Consider the following 8,332-nt stretch of genomic DNA (forward strand, 5'->3'; position numbering starts at 1 on the left):
CCTAACCATACTGCATACAGGTTTTCTAAGATGGCCAGTTTGATCTTGCCAAGACTCTAATTGACTGTATAGCAGTTTATCTTTATAATATACCCACTTCCATTACCAAAAAAAAAAAAAAAATACTTGACTCCTAGGCCAGGAAAACTTTCCATGGAACCCCTAACATAGAGATCTCACCTCATTACCTTCTATTCTGGCTCAGAGGTCTAGAAATAAGATACAAATCTAACTGTATTTATTTATTCCAAAACAGCTTCCCCCACCACGTAAGTGGCTTAGTATCCACATAGGTGCATGTGACACATACACACTGGAGCTTCTCAATTTGTCTTGGCCAGTTCAACTCTTAGGCCTAAAAAGTATTTGATGTGATGATTCCTCTTTGAAAATTAGAAGATGTTCAGTACTATTTCATTTAGAAACTCACTCTTCATATCATTTTCATAGTTATAATTCATTGTAAACATCATGATACACCTACTTCTACTTATTTAAATGTTGTAAAGACCTTTGCCTAAAAATAATGTAATCTAGACATAGTAGAGAATGCATTTTGAATCATTTTTTTTCCATTGGTTAGTGATGGATTTGGGCTGATCCATTCACCCTATTTCTTGGTCCTCTCATAACAAGTGGCAGGTCTTCAAGACAGCTGACTGGCTTTAGAAGCATGAGCTGTGGCTGTGAAACAGGGTAACTTTAGAAACCCTTTATAAGTTGAAATATGTATGATAAACTATTAGAAAAGGTAACTACCATCAGGCTACATTTTTTTAATATACAAAGGCTACCTAGCAATATTTCATACATTTAAACAGATTGTTAAATTCACCAGATTTTTTTTCAACAGTGAAATACCTGCCAGTAAACAGTTTTAAAATAGGAACAAGATCAAGTTCTCATCCACCTGCCAATTCCACAACTCATGAACTCAGCTGATCTGCTCAATGAAAGTAACTATTTTGTTGAACTCGGTATACTTTAAAATGTATAATTAAAAGATACTTTCCTAAGAGTTAAAACAAGAATTGTTGAAAAACAGAAACACGTAAATAGTTGGAACTCTTATAGCAAAGAAGGTGTCAGTTGAAAGCATCTTACTTTCCAAGAATCTTCGCAGCTCTGGTTTAAGGGACTCTGAAGAAAAGCCCAGGGATTGGGCATTATGGACAAAAGACTTTTCCAGCTGGAATTAGTGGTGGAAAGGGAGGGTAGAGAAAAGAATTCTAGAGGAGATATGCATGGTTTCTAGGAAAACAGAGAGAAAATGTTAGAGATGATAACTTGCCATTTGAAACCATTCTTCCAAGGACTACAACTTGAAAGTAGAAGTTTTGAGACACCAGGTCCTCATTTAAAAGTTTCAAGACACAGGAAATTTTTCCCAAGCCCCTCAGACACGTCTGTGTGCACATGCTCACACTTCACATCTCTGGGGAAGATGCCTCTTTGTCTCTCCCTGGCTTCTGGTGGTAACTACACTCCAACCTCTGTCTCTGTTATCACATGGCATTGTCCTTGTGCATCTTTGTGTTTTTACATGGTGTGCTCTAAGGACACCAGTTATGTTGGATTAAGGGCCCACCCCATGCCAGTGCATGACTTCATATTAACTAACTATACCTGTAATGACATTATTTGCAAATAAGGTCACATTCTGAGGTATGGGGAGGATGTTAGGACTTCAATATAAATTTTGGGGGGATACAAATTGACTCATAACAGGCACATTAGCTGTGGAAATTGAACAACCTACGTAATGGTCATGTCAACATTTGGTTACTTTCAGAACAATTTAGTTTGTCAACCCACCTATAAGCATTCAGTGAACACCCAGTAAATTAACCAGTCCTGAAATATGAATATGGCTTCTTAGATGAAATAAAATGACACCAAGCCAATCATTCAGAGACACTTCTTACTTAGCATATTTATTTAATCCTGTTTTCAAAGAGTTCCAAAAAAGTCAATAAATACAGAGGGCACAAAAATATATATACACATTTTAAGAAAGGAAAAATCTGTATTAAAAGTGTAATACTCTCCTTATTTGAGTTTACTTAGTATATTGGGAGCATATTGAATAGGAAAACCTGTCACATTTCAGTCCCTATCACTTGTCAGATCTATGGAAATGTCCTATAGTCAGTTAAGGGAATATGCAGGGAACAGTATATATTCCCAATAATGTTTGATTAAACTGATAGCCAGCCATGTTGTTTTCCTCTTGATTCTTGCCAGGCTAAATGTAATCAAAACTCCCCTGTCAAGACAACGTGCAAGGTATTAGCTAAAATATTAAAGATATTAGATAGTGATCAAATAAAGATGATTCCTTCTGTTCTCAGATAATGGTGGGAGGTGTGTTTAATGCTTCTAGCCATTTGATGAAACACCCCAGTTATGTCCTGACTTGTGCTGGGTACTGCAAAATCAATGAGACTCCTTCCACTAGATGGCTCCACCTCTGGTAAATGACAGTTTTCATTGAAATAGAATGTATGATTGAAATAAAAGATAAACGGTCTTGTCCTTGGGCACATTGATCATAATATGAATGCTGTTATAGAAATAGTAAAACCATTTATACTATGATATATATTTAAAATTATTTATGTATTTGGTAACTCACTTTTCATTTTGCAATAAACCACCTATGTAGTACAATTGTACAACAACAACAACAAAAACTGTAATACTCAAGTCATACGTGACTTCTGCAATTATAAGAGACAAAATGCAGTATGTAAGATAAACTGTATTGGTATATGACTACTACAATTTTAGTAAGTTTTTTCCTTTCTTAAAATGTATATACATTTTTTTTTGGCACCCTCTGCCTAACTCTGGACCACAATGGGAGATATTAAAAAAAAAAAAAATTGACACAGGTCATCCCCTCTGAGTTGGGGAGATGGACAAATATGGGGCAACTTAAATAAAAATAATAGGTATAAGTTAAATAGTAATAAAGACAACAACAGAGGTGACACAATATGACTAAACCAAAAAAGGGTATCTGCTTATGGCTAATGATCATAGCTTTCTTTTACTGATCATCTACTATCTTCCAGGCATTATTCTAAGCACAGATTATGTCACTTAATCCCCATCAACAACTTTAAAAGGCAACTAGTATTACTATTATCATATGACAGCTGACAAACACAAGGAACAGGAAGGTTAAACGATTTGTCCACTAATAACTATCAAAGGTGGAATTGAAACCCAGGCAAGTCTGGCTCTCTTACCTACTAATATATCTGTCATTCTAATTCTCTAATAGATGATCAAACAAAAATGAGGACATTATGCTTCCCATATGCATAGTTGGTTTTAAAAAAGTATTTTTGGATTTGCATCTATGTGATAAAACCTGATAAAACCTAGCCTTCATTTTGAAGATGAGTAAACAAAAGAGGACTTTCTCCAAAATCTGTCTGTGAGTCACTGAAACAGGACAACCCTTCTTCTTTGTCCACTGCCCTGTTACTTTCTATCATGGAAGTCTTTATTAAAACTCTATCAAAATATAAAGAAGGGAAAGTTTGATTACTAGTGGACAAAAAAGGAATAAACACCCCATGAAGAGCCGCTCTGACATCATGAGGCACTTGTTAAAAAGCCTAGCTAAATGAGTTATTTTTCAAAGCAGCCCCCTTTGATGGTCTCCCTTACACTCATTCCAGCAAATGCTGTCACTCAGTGTTAAAAATACTCTTTGAATTCTTTTGAAACCACCTTTAGAGTTTAAAGCGACATAAGACATTGTCCCATGAATTTTAACTATATCTTCATTTTTAAATCAAAAACCATGCTCCCCAAAGCCGCAGTGCCCACTCTATACTTAACAGATGTGTCTCAAAATGATTTGGGCCTAGAGTCAAATGCTGAATTCTCAAAGACTGACACTATTGAGGATTTTTTTTTTAAAGGCACCAGGGTCTCTCAAGTGAATTGCAAAGAAAAATTCCAAAAATGGGTTGAATAACTTGGATTTCGAGCTTCCTGACCTTCCTCTACATGGGGCTTTTGGAATGCTGCCTAGGGTCTTTTAATTGTTGAATATGCTAGGCTTGATACATCTTAAATTAGTCCTAATTTACAAGAGCAGGCTGACCTTGAATGTTAGCAGAGATCAGCAGTAGGAGTAGTAGCTTACCCAGCAGGCAGTTTGCCATAGTAGAGAAGGAGCATGCAAAGGGAATCCCTAAAAACTGGCTTAATTAGAATTCTAGGAGATTCGGAAAGAAAAAGACTTGCAGCGATCCAAGAGTACAAACAATAGTTATCTTCCCACTCTGGGCACTCTTACTCCAACCATAAATACAAGGGACCACCCAACGCTGCTACAGAAGAAAATGAAAGAACTACACTTACACATTTCTGGAACTTGGCACTATTGGCAGAGAAGGTGGTTTTAGAGATGTGAAAGATATAATCTCCCCCCAAAGCAGAAATTTTTAAAAGGCAAGAAAATGAAGAGGAACCAAAACCAGTGTCAAAAGGATGGCAAGGAAAGAGGATGAAGAAATTCCAGTTCTAAAACTACAGCACACATGAATTTTCCAGGCAGCATAGCAATATATGCTGCCTCACAGAAGAGTAACAAGAATTCCCAAGCTCCAGATGAAAAATTTGTAATTAGCATAAGGAGGAAGAGGTGGGTAGTGCTGGTAGCGAATAGGTATGAATGTGGTGAGATATATATATATATATATAGTCAACAAGGCTATTCGGGAGGTATACTATCTTCCTGAAGATTTCATCTGAGACACAGCTTCTACAGATATAATTCAACATCAAATCATGATTGAAAAAAAAAAAAAACTCTCAGGGGTGGCGCCTGTGGCTCTTTGGGTAGGGTGCCAGCCCCATATGCCAAGGGTGATGGGTTTAAGCCTGGTCCCAGCTAAACTGCAGCAGGAAAATAACCGGGCATTGTGGTGGGTGCCTATGGTCCCAGCTACTCAGGAGGCTGAGGCAAGAGAATCGCCTGAGCCCAGGAGTTGGAGGTTGCTGGGAGCTGTGTGACGCCACGGCACTCTACTGAGGGCAGTAAAGTGAGACTCTGTCTCAAAAAAAAAAAAAAAAGTCTCAAAGTAGGAATAGTCAAAGGCACCTATGAGAAACTTATAGCTGACATCACAATGGTGAAAGAAGGGAGGCTTTCTCACTAAGAGTGGGAACAAGGCAAGGATGGTCACTCTTATTGAATTAAACATCTTTTAGAGACTCTAGCAAGTCTAGTAAGAAAAAGAAATAAAAGGCACAACATATTGGAATGAAGAAGTAGAACTGTATTTGCAGATAATACGATCATGTATGTAAATAATCCCAAGGATACTACCATAAAACTACTAAAATAAGTAAATTTAGTAAGGATGCATGATGCACAAAAGCTATATAAAAATTAATTGTATTTTTATTGTTAGCAATGAGCAAATGGGCATTGAAATATAAAAATGGCATTTTTTTTGAGACAGAGTCTCACTGTGTCACCCTTGGTAGAGTGTCATGGCATCACAGCTCACAGCAATCTCAAACTCTTGGATTTAAGCGATTCTCTGCCTCAGCCTCCCAAGTAGCTGGGACTATAGGCGCCCATCACAACGCCTGGCTATTTTTTGGTTGCAGTTGTCATTGTTGTTTTAGCAGGCCTGGGCCAGGCTCAAACCTGCTACCTTCGGTGTATGTGGTCAGTGCCCTACCCACTGAGCTATGGGCACCAAGCCAAAAATGGCATTTTCAATAACAGAAAAATTAGAATATTTAGGGATACATTTAATAAAATATGCCAAGAACCACATGCTGGAAACTACCAAACACTGCTGAGAAATTAAAGATGACCTTAAAACATGGGAAAATTATGCTCAGGGATCGCAGACTCATTATTGTCATGATACAAATATTGATCTATAAAGCCAATGCAATGCCTATCAAACTCCCAATGGATTCTGTTGACAAGCTGATTCTAAACTGCATAAGAAAAGGCAAAGGACCAAGAATAATTAAAACAATCTTAAGAAAAAGAGCAAAGTTGGAGTACTTCCTCCACCTGACCTCCAGACTTAACTTACCAGACTTCCTCCACCTGACCTCCAGATTTAACTTACCTCCATGCCTCAGTAATCAAGACAATGTGGAAGCAGTAGACATACAGATCAGTGGAACAGAAGAGCGTCCATAATTAGGCCCATCTTTTCTGAAGTCCAAACAAGGACCTCAAAGGATTTTCAAGATACAAAGTTGATTCAATGGGGCATGAGAGTCTTTCTCATGTAGAAAAATATGTAGAAGTCTTTCTCATATGTAGAAAAATAAATGAACCTTGACCCTTCACATAATATACAGAATTAACCTGAAATGGAACATACACGTATAGGTTTTATATTGCTGTGTAACAACTTAGTAGTTATAAGCACACCTATTTATCATCTTCCAGTTTCTGTAGGTCAGAAGTCTAGGTATACCTTGACTGGGGTCCCCAGCTCAGGCTCTCACAAGCTGCAATCAAGGTGTCAGCCAGGTGGTGCTCTCATCTGGAGGCTCATTCTGATTGTTGGTAGAACTCACTTCCTTGAGCAGCATGGCCTAGGGCCCTGGCTCTTTCCCACAGACCACCTTTCTCAACAGGGCTGCTCACTTCAAATCAGCAAGGAGAATCTCTCACCTCAGAGAGGACCCAGACCCGCTTTTAGGGATTTTCTGCCAATCAATTCAGGCTGCCTAGAGTACTCTCCCCTTTAACACAAAATCAACTGCTTGTGATCTTAATTATATCTGCAGAATCCCTATACTTCTTCCACATTCTAGAAGCAAGTCATAGGTCCCACTTACACACAAGGCAAAAGGTTGCACAGGGTATGAACAACAGGAGTTGGAAATCAGGGGAGCACCCTGGAACATGTGTGCCACAATAGACCTAAACATAAGAGCTAAAACTAAAAAAAGTTTTAGAGGGGAACACAGGGGAAAATTTTTGTGAATTCGGGTTAGGCAAAGGTTTCTTAGACCACGAAAAGCACAAACAATAAAAGGAAAAAATTAAACAAGACTTTCTTAAAATTAAAAATCTGTTCTTCCAAAGGCAACTCATAGTTTGAGATAAAATCTTTGCAGATAACATCTGATAAAGCACTTGTATCCAGAATAAAGAACTCTCACAACTTAAGAGAGACAGTCCAATTTAATAAGAAATAGGCGAAAGATTTGGGCAAATCATTCTCCAAAAAAGATAAGCTCAATGGTGAAAGCACATGAAGACATGGCTTGCCATCACTAGTCACTAGGAATATGCAAATTAAAACTATGATGCAATATTATTACACATCCACTCAAGTGGCTAAAATTTTAAAAGATAGATAATAACAAGTGTTGATGAGGAAGTGGCCCCATGGGATTACAAAATGGCGCAATGGCATGGTCACTTTAGAAAACAGTTTGACAGTTCCTTGTAAAGTTAAACACACACTAAGCACACAGCCCAGCAACACCACACCTAAGTATTTATTCAAATAAAAAAAAAAAACACATCCACACAAAGACCTGTGAGTAACTATTCACAGCAGCTCTATTTACAATGGCCCAAAACTGAATCAACTCAAACGTCCATCAACTAATGAATGCATGAGTTACACTATAACCATCTAGCAACAGAAAGTCAAGAACCGCTGGTACACACCACAACATAAAAATGAAAACAAAAAGCAGTATGCTAAATGAAAATAGCCAGCTACACAATACCACATAAGCCTTTACCCAATGAATTTCAAAGAACTACTAGCATTCACACCATACTCTCTGACCATAGGGCAGGTAAGTTGGAAATCAGTTTTAAAAATACATTTGTAAGTCTAAAAATACACTTCTAAACAGCTCACAGGTGCATAAAATAATCACAATTGAAATTAGATATGCTAGAACTAGATAATAATGAAAAGACTGTTTTAAAACATTTGAGCAGAAGAATGAATCTGAAAATGAAGAGCGATTCCTGGTATACATTTAAAGTGGAAAGAGCAAGAGGCTGAGAAGTATATGAAGTACATGCTTTTTTATATGTAAGAAAAGGGGACCTGCAAAGAGGCACAGGCGTGTGTGCAGGGGTAGGAGTGTGTGTGTGTGTGTGTGTGTGTGTGTGTGTGTCTTGCTCAACTTTGCAAGCAAGAAACAGAGAAGAACTAATAAAATTGATTCCTCCCTCCCTGGGGGGAGGAAACAGCACACCTGGCCTAAGACAGGGATGGAAGCAAGACTTTTCTGAATATACCTTGATATAAATTTGACTTTACAACTACATAAAGATTTTACTCATTAAAAAATTAAT

Source organism: Otolemur garnettii, unplaced genomic scaffold (assembly GCF_000181295.1).
Source record: "Otolemur garnettii isolate 467f Iridium unplaced genomic scaffold, OtoGar3 scaffold00190, whole genome shotgun sequence".
NCBI classification, from domain to species: Eukaryota; Metazoa; Chordata; class Mammalia; order Primates; family Galagidae; genus Otolemur; species Otolemur garnettii.